The sequence below is a fragment of the Jaculus jaculus genome, chromosome X (genome assembly GCF_020740685.1).
Source record: "Jaculus jaculus isolate mJacJac1 chromosome X, mJacJac1.mat.Y.cur, whole genome shotgun sequence".
Lineage (NCBI taxonomy): Eukaryota > Metazoa > Chordata > Mammalia > Rodentia > Dipodidae > Jaculus > Jaculus jaculus.
The window spans coordinates 38253455-38281315 of NC_059125.1; the positions used below are offsets into that span (position 1 = coordinate 38253455).

The following is a 27861-nucleotide window of genomic DNA, read 5'->3' on the forward strand; positions in this document are numbered from 1 at the left end:
TTGCAGGTATGACTCAGGCTAGATAAGAGATACTATTCCACAGATGCAGTATTTTCTTGCCTTGAAATTTCCTCCACCAAAAACATTACCACATTAATTTTAAGTTCAACTTCACATGAAATTCTCAGAATACAGGGAGAATTCAGCAAGTGTCTTTGCCAGAATATCACTTAAACTGCCTCTAGCTAGGTGCCTAATTGAGTCCATATTCTCTGAAACCTCAGGAGACAAGCCTCCATTGTCCAAAGTTCTTTTGGCATTCTAGCCTTCAAAATGCCCACCAAATTGGGCCATTATGTCCTATTTAGAGCACTGTGTTGGTTCCCTAGTCCAACATACCAAACTCTTACACAGTTCTACCAACGAGTTACAAAAAGCATAGCAACCGGGCTGGAGAGATGGCTTAGTGGTTAAGCGCTTGCCTGTGAAGCCTAAGGACTCCGGTTCGAGGCTCGGTTCCCCAGGTCCCACGTTAGCCAGATGTACAAGGGGGCGCACGCGTCTGGAGTTCGTTTGCAGAGGCTGGAAGCCCTGGCGCGCCCATTCTCTCTCTCTCCCTCTATCTGTCTTTCTCTCTGTGTCTGTTGCTCTCAAATAAATAAATAAATAAAAACTTAAAAAAAAAAGCATAGCAACCCCATGGTCAGGTCTATTAAAGCAATGGCCCAACTTCTCAGCACCAATTTTTCTGTATAAGTTATTTTCTTGTTGCTGCAGCAATATTCCTGATCAGAAGCAGTGTATGGTATGATAGGATTTATTTCAGCTTACATTGTTCAAGGGAAAGTTTCACAATGGTAGGGAAAGTATTGCAGGGGTAGACCAATCACATCATCACATTGGCAAAAAGGAAGTAGGGAGAGACAGTGGAGTTTGATTACAAACAACCCAAGGCCTGATACCATTGACAAACATCCTCTATTAAGGCACTGCCTTATAAAAGTTCCACAGCTTCATGAATATTGTCACCAAATGGGATTAAGTGTTCAAGTACATGAGTCTCTGGACGATATTTTAAAATAAAATTACTATACTAGATGAAGTCTCATAGCTGGTATTGACAGATTTGGAATTCATATTTTAATTTGTTTTTTTATAGTTTTTATTTAAGACAGAGAAAGGGGAGAGGAAGGGAGAGAGAGAATAGGTGACCAGGACCTCTAGACACACTCTAGAAACTCCAGAAGCATGTGCCATCAAGAGTATCTGGCTTGCATGGGTGCTGGGGCATTGCTGTCAAATGCCTTAACCACTAAGCCATCTCACCAGCTCTATATTTTAATTGGTGTAAAGACAAAGCTTATGTCCCAATAATTATACATACCTAATGGGTCTCCACATGTGTTGTCCAGTATTGTACCTAAATGTCCTCATATGGCACTTTTTAAAAAATTTCTTCGAGGTATGGTGTTGCTCTAGCCCAGACTGACCTAAAATTCACTATGTAGTCTCAGGGTGGCCTCCAATTCACAGTAATCCTCCTACTTCTGCCTCCCAAGTGCTGGGATCAAAGGTATGTGTCACCCCACCCAGCTACATATGGCATTTTGATTCAAATAATATACAATTCAATAAAATAAAAAATTTCCCTTGTCATTTGCATTGGGCACATTTGAAGTGCTTAGTACATATGTATAGACAGTGTTTACTGCATGGAACAGGGAAGAAATTGAACATGTACATGGTCACTGAACGATTTATTGCAGAGTGCTGCACAGGATCTAGGCCCTGTCAAAACAACATAACCTCTGTGGCCCTTTCAATGGCAAGATGCTGTGTGGCAATTAATTTCAAAATCACACAATTTGCTATTCATGTGTGTGTTTCTTTTTAAAAATCTATACTGCATCATATGCTCACAGGTATTCTCCCATTCAAGCACTAATAAGGCCCAACTCTTAATAAACTCCGGATAGGATAATGCTGGAGTTTTGTGTGTTCAGAGTGCTACCTAAACGTGCCCATTATAATGCATAGTGGTTTTTTTTGTTTTTTTTTTTTTTACTCTAGAATGTATTCCTGATGTTATGTGGGAGCCCATGTTTTGATAGAACAGTCTATCTATCAGCTTTTTCCAATTTTCCAAGCTAGAGTTTGTGACTTTAGAAAATTTTATAAAAACTGAATGCAAGTTGGAATTCTCCACTATTAGTGACCAATATCTTGTTTTTGACTGTTAGCAATATTTTCCTACCTTCCTGAAAGAAAACTATGGCTATAGAGATGGCTCAGTGGTTAAAGGTATGCTTTTGCAATGCCTTACAGCTCAGGGTATACCAACACAAATCCAGAAGCACAAAGTGGAACATGTGTCTAGAGTTTATTTCCAGCAGCAAGACATCCTGGTGCATGTGCATTTTTTTTTCTCTCTCTCTCCCTCTCTCTATTTCTTTTCTTTCTTTTTTTTTTTTCAAGGTAGGGTCTCACTCTAGTCTAGCTCAAGATGACCTGGAATTCACTATGTAGTCTCAGGGTGGCCTCTAACTCACAGCAATCCTCCTACCTGTGCCTCCCAAGTGCTGGGATTAAAGGCGTGGGCTGGAGAGATGGCTTAGCAGTTAAGTGCTTGCCTGTGAAGCCTGAGGACCCCGGTTCGAGGCTCGATTCCCCAGGACCCACGTTAGCCAGATGCACAAGGGGGCGCACATGTCTGGAGTTCGTTTGCAGTGGCTGGAAGCCCTGACAAGTCCATTTTCTCTCTCCCTCTCTCTCTCTCTCTCTCTCTCTCTCTCTCTTTCTGTGCCTTTCTCTCTCTGTCTGTCGCTCTCAAATAAAAATCAAAATTAAAAAACAAAAAAAAGGCGTGTGCCACCATGCCTGGCTTTCTCTCCCTCTCTTTATACCTGCAAATGAATAATGAAAAAATTAACAAATAACATAAAATTTTATTTTCTATCAAAAATCACACTTGTACAAAATTTGGGTTAGTGCAACTTAAAACTCTTTTGGCCAACAATAGAATACTCTACTTTTATGGTGACACAGTGTAGCTGCAAGTACACAAAAATGAAAAAAAAAATTCCCTATAGAATATTTTGCAGAATGTGGACAGCTCGCTGATATTTTATAGTATAGCTCCTTAAAAAATTGTTGTGAGTCACTAAACTGATATGAGGATCCATTAGTGGTTCAAAACTCAGTGTGAAAAATTTGTTATATATGTTAGAATCTAGACTACCAACCAGGGCCTTCCAGAATGAGTTTACACCATTGCGGTGACTATCCATTTTGCAGGCTATAAACTCAATCATGCAGTGAAGCAGAACTATCACCTCAGGATTCTACTACCAATGCCTCAGCGCTAGCTCAGAGTAGAGGCAGCAGGAATGGTATAACTGGCCATGAAATGCTCACAGCACAATGAAGCCAGTTCCTGTGTTCAAATGTACACTGCAGAAATAAATATCTTGCCCACATTCCTCTCTCAGGCTGTAGGGACACTGTCTACAACCCTTGTGTCTGCTGCCATTCCTATTAGAATTTCATGTTCCATGTATGTGGTGTGTACATTCATGGGTGTGTAGGTATGTGTGCCATAAATGTGTTTAGGATGTGCATGCTTGTGGAGGCAAGAGGACCACTTTGTGTGCTGTTCTTCAGATGTAATGCATCTTTTTTTTGAGACAATGTGTTTTCACTGGTCTGGGATTCACCACTAGGCTCACCTGGCTCTCAGGCAAGCCCCAATGATTCACTTATCTCTGTCTATGTGGTTCTAGGAGTATAAATGTGGGCCATCCTATTTTTCTTCTCAGTGTGGGTTCTGGGTATCAAACTCAGTTACTGCTGCTTATGAGGCAAACACATTACCAAGTGAACTACCTCACAGCCCTATATCACAATTTCCTTATTTCATTCTGGGGTCTCCAGGAGTGACAAGGATAACTGACAATTCAAAGGAGACACATCCTAACTGTTGGCCAGGGAAAGGTCAACCCCATGATTGCTTCTCATTTAGCACATACCCCAGCACCAAACAGTCCCCTGCAACCCTGATGGCAGTGTCTATTTCATGTTCATTTGCACCTGAGTTGACATCATTCCTTGAGTATTATGAAGACTGTCCCCATTATAAAGCAGGTGGACCCTGAGGAGAAGAGCCAGCCTTGGCAAATGGCAGATCAAGTTGGGAGGTCAAATTTCTATTCAGACCCGTGATCTGGGGTGACAAAAGTGGGTGATATCTGGGACTCATTTTGCGGCGACCACAGGATCATGATGTTTCTGCATTTTAACTGTTCAAGTTAAAACATGCTGTCCTGAAGGGCCTGAAGGGGTGGGAAACTATAGGCGCTGGATTGGAAGTCAGATGGCCTAGGTGCATGGTCAGATCTTGCCCTTGATGGTTGGGTTACCATGATTAGTTTTATAACTGACTTGTGACTCCATATCTGTAAATTCTCCTTCTACATGCAGGTGGATGGCATGGGCCCCATCATGTTAGCAGCTGCTGCTGTTGGCATATCAACAAACAACTAGCCAGGAGTCCCAGGAAGAGCCTCAGGAGGGCAGCTAAGTACAGGATGGGAGGACAGGGACCCACACACAGAAGAATATACTAACTCAAATGTTCCCTACCTCACTGCCAAATACAGATTGTCTGTTTGCTTGTTGATCACTAGAAGCCTCTTGGGCTTTCAGGGGCAAGTGCTGGGCCAGCTGAGTAGGAGTTTCATGTTCCTTACTCATTTAATATTTAGTAATCTAGTCTTTGATTTCCCAGGGTTTACAAGTCAATTCTTTTGAAAACATGATGTCTGCTCAGCACTTCAGTGGGTGGATAAACCTCCATTGCCAGATGTGGGTCTGATCCCATGGCTCAGGTTGAATTTGAACCCCTGGGCTGTTTCCATCCTCCCACATCAAACTTTCAAGTATCTGGGACCACATGTGTGTGTCACTGTACCCAGAAGACATGTTCTGTTATTTAACAGCAGACATGTCATGAATGTTCACAGTATTCCAGGCACTAGTCTAACATTGCATGTGTACTGTCTCGTTTGTTGTCATGACAACATTCTGGATGGTGTATTTTTACTTTCCTGGGAAATATTAGAGTGATGAAGAAACTTAGTCCAAAGTCACTCAGTTAAAAACTATAATTGTTAATATTCCAGGATATGAAGTTTACTTCTTAGTCCAGTGCACATATTTGAAATACATGGTTTTCTGACAATGAATGCAAATATTAGAAACGAGTAGTTGAAGCAAGTAGGGGAAGAGCTGAATTGAGAATTAAGAAGGCATAAAGTCAATTCACCTTTCCCATGTTAGGTACATTGTCATTTCTGGGGTGGAATGCCTGAAATACTATCATGGTTTGAATTAGATGTTCTGAGTGCCTCAGCTGATGACAATTGGGGAATTGGATCCTTACTGAAGTAGGTGCATCATTGGGGGCTGACATATGGATATTGTAACACTTCCCCCTTGCCACTGTTTGGCACACTGTCCTGCTGCTGTTGTCCACCTGATGTTGGCCTCTACTCATGCCACACTTTCCCTGCCATACATAATGAGTTTCCCCTCTAGTCTGTAGCCAAAATAAACCATTTCCTCGCACAAACTCCTTCTGGTTGAATGTTTGTCCCAGCAAGGGGAAGCTGACTTTTTTTTTTTTAAAGGTCATTCCCAACCTTCTGTAATGCCAGCTGCCTCATGACAGACTGGAAAAACCTTCCAGATTACAACTGACAGAAATGACATAAGGCTAAGAGGCCACACACTTATGACCCAGGATGGAAGTCTTGGTTCTGGAGGATAAATTGCTTTTAAAAAATAAAGCTGGGCATGGTGACAAATGCCTTAAATCCCAGCACTCAGGAGGCAGAGGTAGGAGGATCACTGTGAGTTCAAGGCCACCCTGAGACTACATAGTGAATTCCAGGTCAACCTGGGCTGCAATGAGACACTACCTTGAAAAAAAAAAAAAAAAACTCCATGGGAGGGAATATATCCCTGATACTGAAATCTTAAAACAGGGGTAATCATGAGCCCTAGGGCTGTAAAGTCTGCTCCTGTCTGGCTAAATGTATATACTATGCTTATCAAACTGCCCAGTAAGCACTTCTCTTAATGTATTAATGCTACTCTCACTTTTGATAAAGAATCTTCTCTTTTCAGATGGCAGTAACCTTGGGATGACTTAGAAGGCATCATGGTGCTGCAGAGAAGTGACAGGAGTGCTCAGCACTGCAGTATCTCTATCACACCTTCCAAGGCTCAGGGTCTGTTGGAGAAGAGGTGGCGGAAAGAATGTGAGAGCCAAAGGACGGGTAGGACTCCTTACAACGTGCTCCCCCCAAACACAAAATAGCCTGGATATCCATGACCTCACAGTGTCTGACACTACCTACACAAGACCATTATAAAAGGAGGAAAAGATCGTGACAGCAAAATAAAAGAGAGAATGATTGAGATGGAGAGGGGATATGATGGAGAGTGGAGGTTAAAAGGGGAAAATGGGGGGAGGGAGGATATTACCATGAGATGTTTTTTATAATCATTGAAGTTGTTAATAAAAAAAATTAAAAAGAAAAAATAAATTTAAAAACATAAAAAAGGTGTGCACCACCATGTCTGGCATTAAATTATTTTTTTCTTAAAGCTAGGATTGGAGAGATGACTTAGCATTTAAAGGTACTCGCTTGAAAAGCCTGAGTGCCTGGGTTTGATTCCCCAGTTCCCACAAAAAACCAGATGCACAAAGTGGTGCATCATCTATCTGGAGTTTGTTTGCAGTGGCAGGAGTCACTGGAACACACATATTCTCTGTGCTACCTCTCTCTCTAATAAATAAAGTATTTAAAAAATATGCCTTGCTTCTAACTTATTCAATATAAGCTGATGCTGATGGTGATGTTTGTCTAAATGCCTATTTGGTTTTAAGACTCTGCCTGGCAGAAATATGTCTCACAGTAGTGATATAAAAGAAGAAAAATTCTTAAAGCATGTATAATGAGCTCAGGATATTAATATTTCACTTTCATGCAAAAAAGAAAATGATGTTACCTTTTGAAAATGTGTCTTCGATCATTCATCAATGAGAAGTTTCAGAAATTTAGTCTGTAAAATTATGGAATCATTTAAATGGTCACTTGATGACAGAAATGGATTGAATATCTAAGATTTCTACAATTGTTTCTGTTCTTTTGATGCAAAATAAAATTCAAATCATTTTTTAGGAAAAATGAAAAAAATCACAATACAGAAAATAGAAAAAAAAGAAAATAAATGACCTAAAATACCTAGGGTCATTTATTCATTATAGTTCCAAAGAACTTACACTCTCTTTAGGAAAAAAAAAAAAACCTTAAAATGCAATTCTCAAGAAAATAAAAGCACTTTAAGACAATATTGAAATATATATGGCAATATAGGCCAATACAAATGAGTGCTGTGTATATATTTTTTAATTTTATACAAAATATAAGACTTAGACATGTTTCTTCATAGAGTTTATGAAATGTCTGATTATCCATTTTTATTCTGTTTTCTACCTTCTCTTCCCTTCCCCTGGTTTCTGTTTTTTCTAAAATGACAGTCTTGTTTTACATGGGCCTCTGTATCTGTGCAGATTACACATCATTGTTGCCACTCTGGAAAGCTTGGTTCTGGTATACTCTAGTGTCAAGAATATCAGTTTTTAGCCAGGTGTGGTGGTGCATACCTTTAATCCCAGCACTCGGGAGGCAGAGATAGGAGGATCGCTGTGAGTTCCAGGCTACCCTGACACTACATAGTAAATTTCAGCTTAGCCTGGGCTAGAGTGAGACCATACCTCCAAAAAAAAAAAAGAAAGTCAGTTTTCGAGGTGTTTACTAACTGAGCATATTTATAATTGTGCCTTTCTTCCAGTTCAATTTGTATTGGGACAGGTGGCCTTGGACATTGGTAACACTTCTGGGCAGGCAAAATTAAGTTTACTACCCACCTGAAGATAACTACCTGCTATGGAGGCATCTTTCCATAATCTGCCTGGATTGTCACTATGTTAACTAATTCATAAACCAGGAGGGTCTGGAAACTTTCTAAGTGTTGCTAACTTTATATGTCAATTAATCATGTTATTGGTATGCCTGGACAAATAGTAGGGTTAGGGATTGAAGGGATGAGTTCAAAGAACTCTTCTTCCTTTCTTGTAAATGAGATAATATTGGCTGTACAATACTTTGTGACTCATATAACTGAAGTCACACTAAGGTAGGAAGAGAGATAGAATGGCTCTTATAAACATGTGCTCTCAACAAGCAGTATGAGACAAGAGTCCTCTGAGTGATGATACAGCATAATTATTTAAAGCTGATAAACAGCTATAGTGCATGAACAGTGATCATACCTTCCACAATTTCAAATGGCACAGATGTTCAGTAAATCAAAGTGAGATTTAGTGTAAGGTTTCCTCTGAGAAGCATTTATTGAAGTAATGCCTATCACAGGATGACCAGAAATCAGGATTGGCTTACTGTTCTAGTGTTAAGTAAGGCTGCTCAGGCCCAGAAAAAAATCAACCCTTCTCCTCCTTCATTATGTTGTTTTCTCAACCTGACAACCCCAGCTATATCTCATTGACAGAACCTGTTTATGGGCTATTCAAGAGATGTTGGGGACGTGGGTATTTGTTTCTTTGATGACAATTGAGAAACTATAATAGCTAATAGTTGAAATCAACCCAGATGTCCATCACTAGAAGAATGGATAACTAAGATGTGGTATATTTACACAATGGAATTCTACACAGCAGTAAGCAAAAAATGACACAATGAAATTTGAAGAGAAATGGTTGAACCTGGAACTAAGAAACTATAAACAGGAATGGGGTTAAAGTACACTGTACACAAAATGTGCATGGGCATGACAAAGGAGTGTTTTTGTTTATATATTTTCAGTTTAAATGGTGATATGTGAGTAGAACCACTGAAAAATCCAAACCCTAATGTCTATTTTTTAATCCATTAAGTTAAAGTTTCTTGCATGATCAGGGTTGGAAGGTTATTTACTGTGGAATAGGCAACTTAATTTTGATAAGAGAGGTAATTGAAGGTAACGAGGTGTGTGTGTGTGTGTGTGTATATAAGAAAATTTCAGAAATGTAAAAAAAAATTGTAAAACCTCAATGTCTCTAATAAAATATCTACCTATTCGCTTCACTCACTTCCTTTTATGTACTTAGTCAATTCCACTTATGATTACTGCAAACCAGTCAGAAAGGAAATTATTCTGAGACAAAACTAATATTTTTTCCTAAGTCTTTGAAAGCAAGGGAAACACAAAATGGCAATGTAACTCTAAATATGTTGATGTCTGTTTCCTACCTTGAGTGGATCCAAGAAAACCAAAGAAAAGCTAAGATAAATTCTCCAGAGCAAACAATAATGGTATTTTATTACCTGCCTAAAATTATAGTATCTGGGTGTATGTAGTCATTTAGAAAATGCTGAGAGTCTCTAATTCATGTTTTCTGTACATTCATGTGTATTTACAACATTCTCACATAAAAAATGTACCTACGTGGTAGACTAATGAGTTTGATTTTATTGGGGAAAAGATAAATATGGCTGTTGGCAAGTTAAGTAAATGTTTGGTATATATGCTGATTTGAATATAAATGTCCTCTATAGCCTTAAGTGTTTGTGATTAAGCTTCCTACTTAGTCCCTAGATGGTTGAACATTTAAGAGGTGGAGCTTTGCTAGAAGAAGTGTGCTTCTGTAGGCAAATGTTGGGGTTGATGAGTCTAGCCCAGTGTGTGTATAGAACTAGCTCATTTTGCTGTTCTTTTTTTGCTGCAGATACATGATGAATGGAGCCAGCTCCGTCCTCTACCATGATGAAGCTTCCCCTTGAAACTGTAAGCCTTAAATAAACCCTTTCCTCCTATAAGCTGATTCTGGTAAAGTGATTTGTCTCAGCAACAAGAAGCTAAGTGCTACAATAATCCAAGCGAAATGGTGGCTGGAATCTCTGACTGACTATCCATGCAAAGTGGGAAATGGAATGTAATTTTCTGTGGACTTACTCCATAAGTTTGTTTGATGTTGTTCTGGTGTGAATGATTATGTCTTACCTTAAATATATGTGCTGGACTACTAATCCTTCATAAATGGGATGAGTGTTCCAATATAGGTGCCTGACAGAGACCTCTTGTTCTATCTCTCATATAAGGCTGAATAGAGAAGGCATTGTCTGTGAGGAAGCAGGCCCTTACCAAAGACCAAAGAGCCAGTCTCCTGATCTTGTGCTTCATAGATTTTGCAACTGTGAGCATTATCTTTTTTAAGTGGCCCAGTTGCAGGTATCTTGTTTCTAAGTGGCCCAGTTGCAGGCCCCAAACATGAGTTCTGTTGTTTTATGTTTTTTGACTTGAGTCATTGACAATCCAGTTATTTGACTTATTATGAATCTAGGGGAGTTAAAAAATTTGAGTTCACTACATTTTAATATGAAAACTTCATGGGACCAATATGCTGACCACGAATGCAAATATTACATTCAGGGTTATATAGCTTTATACTGCCAAGCTGCATTGCAACCAGGATATATCAAGGTGTATATAAATTCAGCACCGCTCTTATAAGATCACATAGCCAAGGCTAGGCCTTGTCAGAAGTTTTATACTACAGTGACATCTGCTGGTGGTGAGTGGTCCTCTCACACCAGAGCAGAGAAATATTGGAAACAGTGGGCTTTTTAAAGTTATGTAGGTTTTATTTATTGGCCCTAAATTCATTTGAACCCATTTGTTTTTATGTTTGTATCATACATTTAGGGATATAAAACCACAAATAAGAAAGGAATAGCTAATAAAGATGCACAGAATGGCAAGCATGAAGGAATTTAACCTGTGATTATTTTAAAATAGTCTGCATTTTAAATTTTGGTCCTCACAAATTTTACCCTACCAAAATGTCCTTTAAAATGTACAAATGTCATAGAAATAACATTTAGAAAAAGCCTATAATGTGCTAGTAATAAACTGAACAGTCATACACTATACCTACTTCACTCTGGAAGCTTAATAACTGTCAGGTAGAGAACTTTGGGTTTTTTTAACTATTTTTTATTGGCAACATCCATGATTGTAAACAATATCTGAAAAGTGAAAGTTCTCTATTGAAAAAGTGAGAGTAGCATTAATATCTGGGTATGAACATTAAGAGAAGTGCTTACAGGGTGGTTTGATGAGCATATGTATTCCTGGTGGGAAACCAAGGACCTCAGCAATGCCCTGTAATGTTTTGGGGGCATCAGGGACCTTCCTGGCCTGTTGGAAGGTATATAACTTTGTAAGTTATATTTATTTTTTTTAAAAAATGTTTATTTTTATTTATTTATTTGAGAGGGACAGACAGAGAGAGAGAGAGAGAGAGGCAGAGAGAGAGAGAATAGGCACGTCAGGGCCTCCAGCCACTGCGAACAAACTCCAGACACGTGCACCCCCTTGTGCATCTGGCTAATGTAGGTCCTGGGGAATTGAGCCTCGAACTGGGGTCCTTAGGCTTCACAGGCAAACACTTAACCACTAAGCCATCTCTCCAGCCCTGTGAGTTCTATTTAAAAGTATAAAGACTAGTTATAATGAAAAATTGTTAAATTTTAGTGTACATTTTTAGTTACAGACCTAACTCTGATCCTCTTCCTGTTTTTGTTTCTTTTTTTCTCCTATGTTGTAAGCTAAAGGCCATGCAAAAACTGATACAGCTGCCCCTTCCACTGATGGAACCAGCTATAAGGATGGTAAGAGAGGAAACTAAAGGAAACACTTCCTAACTTACATCAGTTTGCTATTATGCCAATCCATACTAGAGATAGTGACTCTGGGACTTTTCCCATATACAATTGTGTCCTATTTACTAATACGTTATCTAAAGTCACACCACTTCATCCCCACTTTACAAGCTGCTTTGGTGCTCATGGATCCATACTAGGTAATGTAGCCTTGTAAAGTTGACTATAAAACAGAAAGCAGTTCATACCCAGGGACTGGAGGTGTTTTTGAAGCACACGCTTTCCTTCAGCCCTCCAACATAATAATAAATTCTTTAGTTCTCTTTGAGTGGCACTTGGCTTTCTTGCTGAATCAACCCCCAGTTTCTGCAACAGCTATGTATATTGTTCATTGAATATATAGACTCAAGGTGACCTGCTATGATTTCAATTCTGATTCCACTATTTAATAGTTTAATGATGCAGGTTTCCCCCATGGAGTTGTGGTTTATGCATTGTGGAATCAGCAGTCAGTTTGGGGTGAGGGAATGCCCCCAGACATGATGTCTCAACCTGTGGCTCCTAAGAGTCTTTCTGCCCTCTCTTCTGCAAAATTCCCTGAGCCATGGTGGTGAGTTTTAAGTCTATTTCAGTAATGAGCTCTTATGAGCCTCTGGACCTCTGCTTTGGTTAAGTGTTGAGTATCCTCAGTGTCTGTCTCCTATACCTTGGTGCTGTAATTAATCAATATTTCTAATAAAGCCCATTGGAGATACCTGGAATGCTTGACTATATTTTCTTTTATAATTGCATGAGAAGCCAAGAGTTGAGTACAAATACCAATATAAAATATCATATCAAGAAATACACTGTCTCCTTTTACCTTCTGGGTCATTTTTAAAAAAGGTGTTCCTTGCGGTTCGTAGGGTCTCTTCCCCAGTGTTCATACATACAGACGCACATATACACCCTAAAGCAAACCACTGGTCTTTGCATCACTTTCAATGTTTCTTAAAATAAAATCTACTTTAGACAGTCTTAGTCTTTGATAATGATTGGGATATGTGTTTGTATCATATATATTCATTATCCATGGAGTTAAACTGGTTTATTACCAATGAATATATAATTTCCTGAGATAATACTTGATAAAATCAATGTAGCATGGATTTATCTTGTTTGTATCTTAAGTTTTGTTCTGTGAGAGAGTGTCTAGAAAGAAAACATTTCTATCTTAAATAGGCTCAGCAGGATTTTTTTTTTTTTTCTTTTTTCGAGGTAGAGTCTCACTCTGGTCCAGGCTGACCTGGAATTAACTCTGTCATCTCAGGGTGGCCTTGAACTCATGGCAATCCTCCTACCTCTGCCTCCCAAGTGCTGGGATTAAAGGCATGCGCCACCACGCCCAGCTCAGCAGGATATTTTTAACCAAGGCTATGAACACATTTTTTTTTTCTCTTTCCGAGGTAGGGTCTCACTCTGGCTCAGGCTGACCTGGAATTCACTATGTAGTCTCAGGGTGGCCTCGAACTCTAGGCGATCCTCCTACCTCTGCCTCCCAAGTGCTGGGATTAAAGGCATGTGCCACCACGCCCGGCTTTATGAACACAATTTTTAAAAAATTTTTATTAACATTTTCCATGATTACAAAATATATCCCATGGTAATTCCCTCCCTCCCCACCCCCACACTTTCCCATTTGAAATTCCATTCTCCATCATATTACCTCCCTATTACAATCATTGTAATTACATATATACAATATCAACCTATTAAGTATCCTCCTCCCTTCCTTTCTCTTCCCTTTATGTCATCTTTTCAACTTACTGGCCTCTGCTACTAAGTATTTTCATTCTCACACAGAAGCCCAATCATCTGTAGCTAGGATCCACATATGAGAGAGAACATGTGGCGGCGCTTGGCTTTCTGGGCCTGGGTTACCTCACTTAGTATAATCCTTTCCAGGTCCATCCATTTTTGAACACAATTTTTAATTGAGGGCCTCATTTCTTACCTAGGGGTGCTAGACATTTCTCCCTTTTCATTGTTGACTACTTCTCACATTTTGTGAGACTGAATTTCCTTCTCTGTGTGTGCCTTTGAAGACTAAAATGCTCTTAATTAGAAAATGTTCTCACAATAAAATTCTAAAGTCCCTCAATCATACAAATTGCTACTGCTGACGATGAATTTCACCATGCTTATGTTCTAAATGAAGTTTATGACTAGAAATGAATGAGGAGATCTATCACAGTGTTATCAACATATTAACAAAAATGGCAACTCACTGTGAGCAATTACTGAGACTTCAGAGAATACAGATTAGCAGGTCCCTTGCAACAGTTCAGGGATTGCCCTTTTCCCCATATAGTTTTTCAATAAGGGGATATAGCCCCTTATTTGACATCTTCAGCATATAATCTGATAGCCAAATGCTCCACTAAATTAACAATATGTTCTTTTTGTTTTTTTTAAATATTTTTTGATCATTTTTTATTTATTTATTTGAGAGCAACAGACACAGGGAGAAAGACAGATAGAGGGAGAGAGAGAATGGGTGCGCCAGGGTTTCCAGCCACTGCAAACGAACTCCAGACGCATGCGCCCTCTTGTGCATCTGGCTAATGTGGGACCTGGGGAACCAAGCCTCGAACCGAAGTCCTTAGGCTTCACAGGCAAGCGCTTAACCGCTAAGCCATCTCCCCAGCCCTTTTGTTGTTTTTGATTTGTTTTGTTTTGTTTTTCAAGGTAGGGTCTCACTTTAGCCCAGGCTGACCTGGAATTCACTACTAAGTCTCAGGGAGGCCTTGAACTCATGGCAATCCTCCTACCTCTACCTCCTGAGAGCTGGGATTAAAGGCATGAGACACCATGCCCAGCTACCCCTTCTTGGTGTTTTTTTCTTTTCCTTTTTATTTCTTTATTTTTCTTCAGTGCTAGGAATCAAGCTCAGGGCATCTTACATGTTAGGCAAACACTCTACCACCTAGATACACCTACAGCCTCTACTTAATTCTTATTTCTTCTCTTTTTTATTGACAACTTCCATGATTATAAACAATATCACATGGTAAATCCCTCCCTCCCCCCACTTTCCCCTTTGAAACTCCACTCTCCATTATATCCCCTCCCCCTCTCAATGAGTCTCTCTTTTATTTTGATGTCATGATCTTTTCCTCCTATTGTGATAGTCTTGTGTAGGTAGTGTCAGACACTGTGAGGTCATGGATATCCAGGCCATTTTGTGTCTGGAGGAGCATGTTGTAAGGAGTCCTACCCTTCCTTTGGTTCTTACATTCTTTCTGCCACCTCTTGCGCAATGGACCCTGATCCATGGAAGATGTGACATAGATATTTTAGTGCTAAGCATTCCTTTGTTATATCTTCTCAGTACCATGGTGCCTTCTGAGTCATCCCAAGGTTACTACCATCTGTAAAGAGAAGGTTCTCTAACCAAAAGTGAGATTAGTATTAATATAAGGGTATGAACATTAAGAGCAATGCTTACTGGGTAGTTTGGTGAGCCTAGTATATACATTTAGCCAGACAGCAGCAGACCTTATACCCCTAGTACTCATAACTACCCCTGTTGTAGGTTTTCAATGTCAGGGATGTATTCCCTCCTGTGGAGCAGGCTTCCAGTCAAATTAGAGGATGGTTGGTTTGCCTCATAACAGACATGCCACTTGAACCCATTGGCTCATTTGACTGGCTGGAAAAATATAAGGCTTTCAGTATCCATTGTTGAGTATCTTCACTGGTGATTTCTCTCTCTCCCACTGAACTGCATGCAGAATGGCTTCTTTCAGGTTTCTGTCAGCTGATCTACATGGAGGAGGTCATCAGCTCAGTTCTACCAGGACTTCTCAGTGGCCTTGCAGCCCAAGTATGTGGAGTCTTCAGCAATAGGGTCTTACCAACTATTCCTGGTGGGAAGCCAAGGGCCTTGGCAATGGCCAGAAATGTTGTGGGGTCATCAGTGATCTCCCTGGCTGACAACTCACTGGCAGTTATCCCATCCCTGGCCCTGAAAATTTTCTAGTAACAGTCTATGACTCCTATGTGTTCCATTGTCCAAAAAAAGTAGGTTTCCATATGACTTGTTTATAATATCCTCTTACATTTTGATTAGCCCTCCCTCCACCTTTCCTTTACTGAATCTCTTCCCCTGACCTCACTTAGGCCTTTCCACCTGCATTAGTCTGTACTTCTACTTACATATATGCAAAAGCATTCTGTTAGGTCCCCCTCCCTCCGTTTCTCTTCCATTTATATCTCCTTTAATACATTTGGACCTAATTCTTGTGCATGGAGAGAGATAAGAATCTATTTTCATCCTTTTACAGATACATATCCAGTTTTTCCCAACACCATTTGCTTAAGAGGTTGTCTTCTCCATTGAGTATTTTTGACATTTTTTGTCAAAGATCAGGTGGCTACAGCTACCTGGACTTACATCTGGGTCCTCTTTTCTGTCCCATTGATCTACATACCTGCTTTTGTTACAGTACCATGCTGTTTTTGTTACTGTGGCTCTGTAGTATAGGTTAAAATCAGGTATGGTGATAGCACCAGCCTTATTTTTGTTGCTCAAAATTGTTTTAGATATTCAAGGTTTTTTTGTGCTCCCAAATAAATTTTTCTATTGTTTTTTTCTATTTTTGTGAAGAATGCCATGGGAAATTTGCTGGGGATTGCATTAAATGTGTAGATTGCTTTCAGTAGGATTGCTATTTTCACAATATTGATTCTTCCGATCCAAGAACAAGGGATGTCTTTCCATTTCCTACTGTCTTCTGCAATTTCTTGCTTGAGTGTTTGAAGTATTCATGGTAGAGATCCTTCATTTCCTTGGTTAGGTTTATTCCAATGTACTTTATTATTTATTTATTTATTTATTTGATGCAATTGTGAATGGGAGTGATTATCTGGTTTCATTCTCTGTATGTTTGTTGATATCATATAGGAAGGCTACTGTATTTCTTTTGTATCCTGCTATGTGGCTGTAGGTTTTTATCAACTCCAACAAATTGCTGGTAGAGTCTTTCGGGTTCTTTATGTCTAGAATCATGTCATCTACAAATAATGATAACTTGATCTCTTCCCTTCTAATTTGTATCCCTTTTATGTGTGTCTCTTGCCTTATTGCTATGGCTAAGACTTCCAGTACTATATTGAATAAAAGTGGGGCCAGTGGACACCCTTGTCTTGTTCCTGATTTTAGTGGGAAAGCTTCAAGTTTTTCTCCATTTAGTATTATGTTGGCTATAGGCTTGTCATAAATTGCCTTTATTATCTTGATATATGTTTCTTCTATTCCCAGTCTCTGTAGGATTTTTTTAAAACATTTTTATTTTTACTTATTTATTTATTAGAGACAGATAGAGGGAGAGAGAGATAGAGAGAGAGTAAGAATAGGCACACCAGGGCCTCTAGCCACTGCAGATGAACTCCAGACACATGTGCCACTATGTGCATATGGCTTACATGGGACCTAGGGAATCAAACCTGGGTCCTTAGGCTTCACAGGAATGTGACTTAAACACTAAGCCATCTCTCCAGCCCCTATTCCCAGTCTCTGTAGGACATTTATCACGAAGGGATATTGGATTTTTTTGAATGCTTTTTCTACATCTAATGAGATGACCATGTGATTTTTGTCTTTCAGTCCATTTATATAATGTATTAATTTATTGATTTGCATATATTGAACCATCCTTGCATTTCTAGGATAAAGCCTACCTGGTTGGGGTAAATGATCTTTCTGATATATTCTTGCATTTTGTTTGCCAATATTTAGTTGAGAATTTTTGCATCTGTGTTCATAAGGGAAATTGGTCTGTAATTTTATTCTTTTATTCTATCTTTGCTTGGTTTTGGTATCAACATGATGCTGCCTTTGTAGAAGGAATTTGATGAGATTCTTTCTTTTTCTATTTTTTGGAAAAATTTAAGAAGCACTGGTGTTTGTTCTTCCATGAAGTTCTGGTAAAATTCACCAGTGAATCCATCTTAGCCTGGACTTTTTTTAGTTGGGAGATTTTTGATGACTGCTTGGATACCCATACTTGTTATAGGTCTATTTAAGTGGTTAATCTCATCTTGATTTAATTTCAGTAGGTCATATAAATCAAGGAAATCAACCATGTCTTTCAGATTTTCAAACTTAGTTGAATATATGTTTTTATAGTATATCCCTATGACATTTTGAATTTCTCTGGTGTTTATTGTGATGGTGCCTTTTTCATCTCTAATTTTATTAATTTGTGTCTCTTCTCTCTTTCTCTTGGTTAGATTTTCTAAAGGTTTATCAATCTTGTTTATCCTTTCAAGAAACCAACTCTTCATTTCATTGATTCCTTGGAATTTTTTTTTTGGAGGGGTTATTTCACTAATTTCTCCCCTGATCTTTATTATTTATTTCCATGTTCTGATTTTTAGTTTGCTTTGTTCTTCTTTTTCCAAGGCTTTAAGGTGAAGCATTAAGTTGTTTACTTGAAACCTTTCTAATTTCTTAATATAGACACCTAAATTTATAAATTCCCCACTTAGGACTGCCTTCATTGTGTCCCAAAGGCTTTGGTATGTTGGGTTCTCATTATCATTTGACTCTATAATTTTTTTTATTTGTTCACTGACCCATTCATCATTTAGTAGTGTATGGTTTAGTTTCCCATTATGACCTGATAGAGTGCAAGGAATTGCTTCAATTTTCCTGTATTTGTTAAGATTTTCTTTGTGTCCTAGTATATGGTCTAGTTTAGAGAATGTTCTATTATATATATATATATCTGTTAGGTACATTTGTTCTATGACCTGATTTAATCCAGATGTCTCTCTGTTTATTTTTTGGTGGGATGACCTGTCAATTGATTAGAGTCGGGTATTGAACTCATCCACTACAACTGTGTTAGGTGTTATCTGTGACCTTAGTTCTGATAGCGTTTGTTTGATGAAGTTGGGAGCCCTGATATTAGGTGCATATATATTTAGGATTGTAATGTCCTCCTGTTGGAGTGTGCCTTTAGTGAATATAAAGTGACTTTCCTTATCTTTCCTAACTAATGTTGGACTGTAGTCTACCTTGTCGGATATTAGGATAGCAACCCCTGCTTGTTTTCTAGGCCCATTTGCTTGAAACACCATTTTCCAAACTTTCACCCTAAGATAGTATCTGTCCTTTGTAGAAAGGTGAGTTTCTTGGAGGTAACAAATTGAAAGATCCTGCTTATTAATCCAGTGTTTATATACTATGTCTTTTGGTTGGGGCATTGTGGCCATTGATATTAGGAGTTATTATTTAAATGTTTGTATTTAGTTTTGCCATTTTTCTTGTTTTGTATTTCTTCTGGTTTAACCTTTGCTCTCTTTTTTTAGAAATATTTTTTGTTCATTATTTATTTGTTTATTTCAGAGCAACAGACACAGAGAAAAAGGCAGAGAGAGAGAATGGGTGCACCAGGGCTTCCAGCCACTGCAAACGAACTCCAGAAACATGTGCCTCCTTGTGCATCTGGCTAACGTGGCACCTGGGGAACCGAGCCTCGAACCGGAGTCCTTAGGCTTCACAGGCAAGTGCTTAACCACTAAGCCAACTCTCCAGCTCTAACCTTTGCTTTCTTGTATTAACTAGTATGTGAACATGATTTGTTTTTTTCAGGTTCCTTATATATGTGCTCTTCTTTCTCTTCAGCATGGAGGATCCTTTCAAGTATTTTTTATAAAATTGGTTTTGTCTTCAAATATTCCTGTAGTCTGCTTTTGTTGTGGAATATCCTTATTTCTCCATCTGTTTGCAGAATAAAGTAACCATGGTTGATATTTGTTATCTTTCAGAACTTGGATTACATCATTCCAAACCCTTCTGACTTTTAAAATTTGTGTTGAGTAATCTGCTGTGATCCTGGTGGGCTTGCCTTTTTTATGTGACTTGAATTTTGTCTCTACCTGCTTTTCTTTGGTTTGTATGTTTGGTAGTTTATCTATAATATGGTGAGGAGAGGTTCTTTCCAGGTTTTGTCTGTTTTTTTTTTTTTTTCGAGATAGGGTCTCACTCTAGCTCAGGCTGACCTGGAATTAACTATGGAGTCTCAGGGTGGCCTTGATCTCACGGTGATCCTCCTACCTCTGCCTCCCGAGTGCTGGGATTAAAGGTATGCGCCACCACGCCCGGCCAGGTTTTGTCTGTTTGGTGTTCTAAAGGCTTCCTGTATCTGCGCTGGCATCTCTTTCCCAATTTGGGGGAAGTTTTCTTCTATGATTTTGTTGAAATCATCTACTATGCCTTAGGAGTGAAATTCTTCTCCTTCTACTACACCCTGAATTCTTATATTTGATCTTTTCATAGTGTCCTGAATATTTTGAGATTCCCATTCATACTTTCCTATTAGTTTGTCTTTCTCTTTGTTGGACTGTATTATATCTGTCACCTGATCTTCTAGTTTAGATATTCTGTCTTTTCCTTCATCCATTCTACTGATGAGATTTTCTACAGAGTTTTTTTTTTTTTTTTAATTTCAACTGTGTTCTTCATTGCTAGTAATTCTGACTGGTTTTTCTTTAATATTTCTATTTCCTTATTTATGTCTTTTATTGACCTCCTTATTTCATTAAATTGGTGTCTTGTGTCTTCTTTGATTTCCTCTTTGATTTCTTTGAACATATTTATAATAATTCTTTTGAAATCTTTCTCAGGCATTTCCTCTAAATCATTCTCACTGGAGGTCATTTCTGATGACTTAATACTTTTTGGTGGCTTTATATTGTCTTAATTTTTTTTTTGTGTGTTTCTTGTGCTATAATGTACATATTTTTGCAACTTGGATTAATTTAATGGTTGGATTTTCTAAGTATCTCTAGTATTATTAGATGTATCAATCAATCTGATTATATATATATATATATATATATATATATATTTTTTTTTTTTTCAGGATAGGAGCTTAAGTGATAGGTGTGGCTCTTAAGACTCTCAGAGTAAGTACAAAAGTGTGACACTAGATGTTGGGTTTTCCTGCTATGAGTGTATTCAGATAGGCTGGGTGGAACAAAATACAGGCAAATTCTGAAATTTAACTAAGCGATGTACACATTTAATGAAATACAGCACAGAACATTTATGAAAGAGTAGGGGTATTTTTTTTTTTTTTTGCTTATTTTTTCCTTTTTTGAGGTAGGGTCTCTCTCTAGCTCAGGCTGACCTGGAAATCACTGTGTAGTCTCAGAGTGGCCTCAAAACCATGTCAATCCTTCTTCCTCTGCCTCCCAAGTGCTGGGATTAAAAGCGTGTACCACCATGCCCACCAAGGGTAGGTATTATGACAACCAGATCCTCTAACAAAGTCACAGTCCCTTAGGATGTATGTTGTCCCACAACCTTAATCCTGTCAACTAGGAGGCTAAGATTTCTGATCTGTTGAGGGTTTAAATCAGCTTTTGACCAAGTGAGACCATTCCCTAACAAACAACAGAAGAGGAAACAAAGGCACTATAAATCAGGAAGCAACAAATGACAAGCCCAAAATATTGCTTATTTAAGATTGTCAAATCCTACCATTCATCAGATTTAACATATAATTTACCCTGACATAGAAGGTGCAATTAGCACTTCTGATTCAAGCCTATATACCAGGCTCATTTTGCAGGTACTGACCTGGTATAATCCCAGCTACCTTTTGGAATGGTTTTGGTCTCAATTATGCTGCACTCCTGCTTGGGTCCCTCTTTGCTGTGCTGTGAGCTCAGGTAGGCTGGCTGGATTGTTGCTCTGATTGCTTGTGATGCGTACTGTGTAGGTGAGCTCCCTTCTCTAGGTCTCTGGTGCTTGCGCTGGTAGTGGGGTCAGGGAGGCTATAGATAGTGTCTGAAGTTCTCCCACTGGTCCTCGTGATCCTCTTTCTCATGAGCTGCTCCTCTGTTCTTCCATGCTGCCCTCCATTCACATTTCTTGAGTTTGTGAGGAACTCCAGTATGAGTGAAAAGTCTTCTCACCTGGCTCTTTTTGTGGCTCAGGCTGAGTCTTATGGCTGGGGCCATGTGGACCTGGTTTTGCCACTGCTGGAGCTGCTTCTGCCTGCTTCTATGGGCTCTAGACACTCTAGATCTCTCCTACTTCTCTGCTGCAGTTCAAAATTTCTTATACACTTCACTATTTAATAAAAGAATGTATTTTGCTGGGTTTTGTTTTTGTTTTTGTTGTTTTGCTTTTCTCCCTCAGCCTGCTTTGGCATGTTTCCTATGCCACCATCTTAACTGGAAGTCCAGCAATATGTTCTTTTTTAAAAAAAATTTATTAGCATTTTCCATGAGAGCAATATGTTCTTTATATTAAAACTCCACATTGACCTTTTCTTCCCTATTGTTCTATCCCACTACTTGCATATCTACTATCCCCTTCACTTAAGCCCTTTCCTTTACCCCCCATCATCATGGCCCCTTTTACCTTGCTAGACTCTACTACTTGCTTTATTCCAATTTACATACAAATCTAAAAAGTTAGTGTAGAGAATTTGAGTAGAAGTACCCTGCAGGGGCAATGCCAGCAGCAAGATACTTCTATAGGTTTTTGGTCATGGAGGCCCAAAGCAATTCAGGCCAATACTCTTGGTTGCTATAACAGTTACTTTCTTGTTGCTGTTAACAAAATATTCAACCAAAAGCAATTTATGGAAAGAAAGCATTTTTTTTTTTTTAGAATATAGTTTTGAAGGGAAATTTCTATTATGGTGGGGAAAGCATGGCAGGAGCAGACAGCCAGGTATTGTATCTTCTCATCAACAGGCAGGAGGGAGTATGAGTGAGCCAAGTGTGGCAAGCAGGGCTGGGATATAACACCCATACAGTTGCTCTTAGCACCAGACCTCCTCCAGTAAGACTCCACCTCCTAAAGGCTTAAGTATGAGGCTTAATCTCAAACACATGAGGCTAAGGGGGACATTTTACATTCAAACCACCACACCTGCTCACCAGTACTAGATGGTAAGACTTTGTTGCTGAAGACAACCACATACAACAGTTGCAGGATACTGAGAAATTGAGCCAGAATTAACTGGAAACCTTCACTATATTGGCTAGCTGTCATAATTCTAGAAAATGTTATTCAGGCAGCCTGAGTGGAGGGGGAAGAGTAAATAGTCTTAACCAGCAGTGGACCCTTCAAGCTGTACAACCAGTCAGCTAGGTATGATGTGCCTAATAGTGAAGTAGTGGCTATACTGTTATGGGAATAAAAATTGCTCTCTGATTGGATTTGAGGCTTGTTCTGTAAGACGGAAATCGTTTCTGATACTGAAAACTTTGCTTAGAAGGTTATAGGCCCTAGTGAGGAAGCTACTGCTATTGCTTGGCTAAATGTATATGCTTTGCTTGTCAAATTACTCTCTAAATATTTATGCCATCGTTTAGTGATGTCCTCATTCTTTTGTGGGATAAACTTTTTGTAGAAGGTAACTACTGGGGACACAAGATTCATTGAAGTGCTAAGAAAAAGTGACATTTAGTGCTCAATATCAAATTAATTATGTCTGTCATACCCAGCAAGGTTCAAGGAATATTATGGAAAAGGTGGAAGAAATAATGTAAGAGCCAGAGAATAGGAAATAATGCTTTGGAATGTCTTCTAGGTACAAGGTAGCCATTGCTTCATGATATCAGACAATTTTGGACCAATTGACATGTTATTATGGATGACAGAAGAAGAAAGGCAAAAATGAAGACATCAAAGTGAAAGAGAAATTAGCTGGAAATAAGAAGTAGTTCAGTGAGAGAAGTATAGCAGAGGGGACAAAAGACAGTAATTGGAGGGGATTATGACAAAATACATTATGTATACGTACAAAAATTATAAATTCATTTATGCCAGGTATGGTTGCACATGGCTTTAACCCCAGCACTTTGGAGGCAGAAGTAGATAGATCACTGTGAGTTGGAGGCCAGCCTAGGACAACAGAATGAGTATCACGTCAGCCTGGGCTAGCATGAGACCCTACCTTGAAAAGAAAAATAAAGAAATAAAGAACTTAATTTAAAAATTCTTCACATTGCACACTCATGTGTTTATAGGTATTCCTTGTTTCTGAAAAATTCTCTAATCCTTACCATAAATGACAAGTAAATATGGCATATTTATAGACAGAAGCCCATACCATTATTTTTGCTGCACAACATCTTCCAATAACTGTTTCTTCACCATTTGGTACTGGAGATATAATAAGAATAAAGTTTAGTGTTGTGATGATGGGCAAAATGTTCAGTTGCTCTGAATTGGCTGAATGAAATTAGCCTTTCTGAACATCCACATTATATGCATGCTCGTGGTTACAGGGCTCTTGGGGGTCACAGGCATATGCAATCACACCCAGCTGGCCTTAAACATTAGTTGAGGCACTTGCTTGTGAAGCCTAATGGCCTGGGTTCAATTCCCCAGCACCCATGTAAACCAGAAGCACAATGTGTAGTGCATGCTTTTAAAGTTCATTTGCAGTGGCAAGAAGGCCCTAATGTGCCCATTCTCTCTGCTTGAAATAAAAGCGGTGTGGACTATAGGATACATGAAAGGTAACCTGCTTTCATCTTGGTTGTTTAGTCCTTTTACATAAATAAGAATGTGAAGTATGAATTTTTACACAGAAACCTCATCATTCAACTAGAGAGATGCTCAGAAAATTGTGGTGTAGGTGGATCAGTTATTTTTTTAAAAATTTATTATATACTTTCTTTCAATGAAAAGAAATTCAGCCAGGCATGATGGTGCATGCCTTTAATCCAAGGAAGGCAGAGGTAGAAGCATAGCATGAGGTTAAGGGCACCCTGAGACTTCATAGTGAATTCCGGGTTAGCCTGGGCTAGAGTGAGACCCTACCTTGAGAAACACCCTCCCCCAAAATTCTATTTTTTTGCTTAACTTTAATTTTTTTCATTTCATTTTTATTTATTTATTTGAGAGTAACAGAGAGAGAAAGAGGCAGAGAGAGAGAGAATGGGCGTGCAAGGGCTTCCAGCCACTGCAAACGAACTCCAGACACGTGTGCCCCCTTGTGCATCTGGCTAACCTGGGTCCTGGAGAATCGAGCCTCAAACTGGGGTCCTTAGGCTTTACAGGCAAGGGCTTAACCACTAAGCCATCTCTCCAGCCCACTTAACTTAAAAAAAAATTAGTTATGGACATACTTAGTATGGTGCAATCCTTTCCCTCATCCCTGCCCCTTTTCTGAAGGGGTCCTCCTCTTTGGGCTCACAGGTTATCCCCATGGGGACTGTGGGTCATGCATTGTAGGATCAGCCATCAGCTATTGGGGAGAAGCAATGCTTTTGGGCATGATGTCCCAGCTTGTGGCTCTGACAATCTTTCTGCCCCCTCTTCCTCAAAATTCCCTGAGCCGGGAAATCTTGCGGAAGAGGGGGCGGAAAGAATGTCAGAGTTACATGTTGGGTCATGATTTGCAGAGACATTTATCATACTAATAACTGGGGGCTATCTCCACAATGCACGACCCATTTTCATTAACAAGGAGGGTCTAATGGGAGGGGGTAGATCACAGATGAGCCTAAATAATGGTACCAAACTGCCTGTATTCACTGAAATGAAAACTAATAAATTAAATTAAAAAAAATAAAAAAAAATAAATTCCCTGAGCCATGTTGGGTGGGTTTTAAGTGTACTTCAGTGATAGGCTCTTAGGAGCCTCTGGATCTCTGCTTTGGTAGGTTTTGAGTGGCCTCAGTGTCTGTCTCCTTCACCTTGGTGCTGATTGTCAGGCTCACCATGGAAGCACTGCTCTTGCTCATCTCCCCAATTCCTCTGTGGTTTCAGCTGGGGTTTGGCTGAAGTGCCACGTTTATCTCCTCAGGTCTTGCTCCCATCTGAAAAAAAAGCAGATTCTCCAACAGAGAGTAAAGTCAGCACAGGTCAAATGGGATAATCATTATTAATCTAGAGAGAATTTGATGGGTGTAGTCCCTCTTTCAGCCCAAGATTAATGGGAGCTTGATATTAGAGAGCAAAATCATTGTCTGAATATGATTCTGGCCTGTCTACCAGTTCCACATATAGGCTCCTTTCCACTGAGCATATCTCTTAGCCAATCAAAAAACTATTGGTTACCCAACAAGGCTGTGTGCCACAGTATTGCACTTGTGTGTGCATCACGTCAGGTGTTTCCTTCTGAGTAGCTTAGACCCTAGGTTGTTCAGACAGTTGTTGGCCACTTTCCCCCAGTAGCTTGTATAGCACCTTTCAGCACTAGATGGGCTAACTGGGGTCTAGCTGTCTTCCAGATTTCAGCTAGGTCTCTCCATGTTCCGTGCCAATACACACACACACACACACACACACACACACACACACACACACACACTTACATATTAAGTAAGAAACACACAGTTACAGTTTGTAGGAAATCAGCATGTATTTCTTTTTTTTTTTTTTTCTTTTTGGTTTATCGAGGTAGGGTCTCACTCTGGCTCAGGCTGACCTGGAATTCACTATGTAGTCTCAGGGTGGCCTCGAACTCTCAGCGATCCTCCTACCTCTGCCTCCTGAGTGCTGGGATTAAAGGCGTGCACCACCACGCCCGGCTTCAGCATGTATTTCTGTCTGGAAGTTTTGCTAGTGTTTTCTGTGGAAGGAGAGAAAAATAAATAAAAAACAAAGTGGAGGCTGTAGGGATGGTTCAATGGTTAAGGCACTTGCCTGCAAAGACTAAGGACTTGGGCTTGATTTTCCAGTACAAATGTAAAACCAGATGCACAAAGTAGGACATGCATCTAGAGTTCCTTTGCAGTAACTGGAGACCCTAGTATGCTCATTATCTCTGTCTCTCTTCTCTCTATCTCTCTCTGCTCACAAATAAATAAATAAAAATAAATGCCTGCACCACCAGATCAGGCCCCAAATAATTATTTAAACATTAAAAAAGTAAGCTGGTCGTGGTGGCGCATGCCTTTAATCCCAGCACTTGGGGGGCAGAGGTAGGAGGATTGCTATGAGTTTGAGGCCAGGCTGAGACTACATAGTGAATTCCAGGTCAGCTTGTGCTACAGTGAAACCCTATCTCAAAAAACACACACACAAAAAGAATAAAGTGGCATTGATTAGGCTTATCTTACACTAGTATTACCTATGGGAGTTCCAAGTTCTCCAAGATATAATAGAAGAGTGTGGTGGTTTGAATTAGGTGTCCCCTGTAAACTCATGTGTTTTGAATGTTTGTTTCCCATATGATGACAGTTTGGGAAGTGGAAACTTGCTGAAGGAGGTATGTTGCTTGGGCTGTTACAGGAAACTGAGTCACACAGGGATGGCACCAGAGATAGAATGGAAAATCATAATTTTTTTTTTTCTGGTTGATATGAACTCAGGGGAATAACTTTCAGAGCCTGAATATGGAGCTCTGATAGCTCAGAGACATTATGGCAGGAAGTTTGACATCATCTTGAATTCTTTACACTATTGGTGGGTTACAAGTTTCCAAGGTTACATGATTTTGGGCCATAAACAGAAAATTCTTTAGCAATCAGTCAGAAAGTACAAATATAGAACAGAAAGCTGTTTATTCAGGCGTGTTTGTGCTTATGTCTGCACTAGCCAGAAAACATATTATAAGCAGGGTGCAGCTGCATAAATAGGGAGGCAACTCAGGGTTATGCTGCTTCATGGTAAAGCTTGCATGATAGAAATTGTGTTTTAGAGTAGCATTTAGGTCTGGTTTCTTTGTTAAATTTCTTCTACCACAGGGCAGGGTTATCGGTGTTATAGTCAGCTACCCCTTGTCAATATTTAACATACTCTCTTGCTGCTATTGTCTACCTGATGTTTGCCTCTTTTTATGTTATGTTTTCCCCTGCCATCATGGAGCATCCCCTCTAGCCTGGAAGCCAAAATTAGTTTCTTCCAAGAAGCTGTTTCTGGTCAGGGGCATTGTGCTAGCAATGAGCAAATAACTGCAATAAGGGATTTATTTGAGCCTCTTTTAGAGTAAATAGTGCACGGAGGACTTGGACTTTTGTAACACACCTGCTCAATCATATGATAGCTGCCAGTACTTTTATAAGAACTTAAGACAGGCAAGGTGTCACCTACCCCAGACTGAGGAAATGGAAAGCTTGAGAAGGTCTGGGCAATGTATGGAGAACTGTAGTGCTTAATCTTCCTTGTCTA

At 39.3% G+C, this 27861-nt stretch overlaps 1 long non-coding RNA gene and 1 other non-coding gene across 2 annotated transcripts; both read left to right on the forward strand.

Annotated features, from left to right (window-relative positions):
• The first annotated feature begins 6218 nt into the window (after positions 1-6218).
• On the forward strand, positions 6219-14229 carry LOC123456730. The gene is made up of 4 exons (XR_006634643.1): positions 6219-6275; positions 9791-9849; positions 11673-11735; positions 14216-14229. It is a non-coding gene; the product is annotated as an uncharacterized LOC123456730 (long non-coding RNA).
• A 9697-nt stretch (positions 14230-23926) lies between these two features.
• On the forward strand, positions 23927-23999 carry LOC123456953. Its single transcript, XR_006634811.1, has one exon. It is a non-coding gene; the product is annotated as a small nucleolar RNA Z40 (small nucleolar RNA).
• Positions 24000-27861: the final 3862 nt, after the last annotated feature.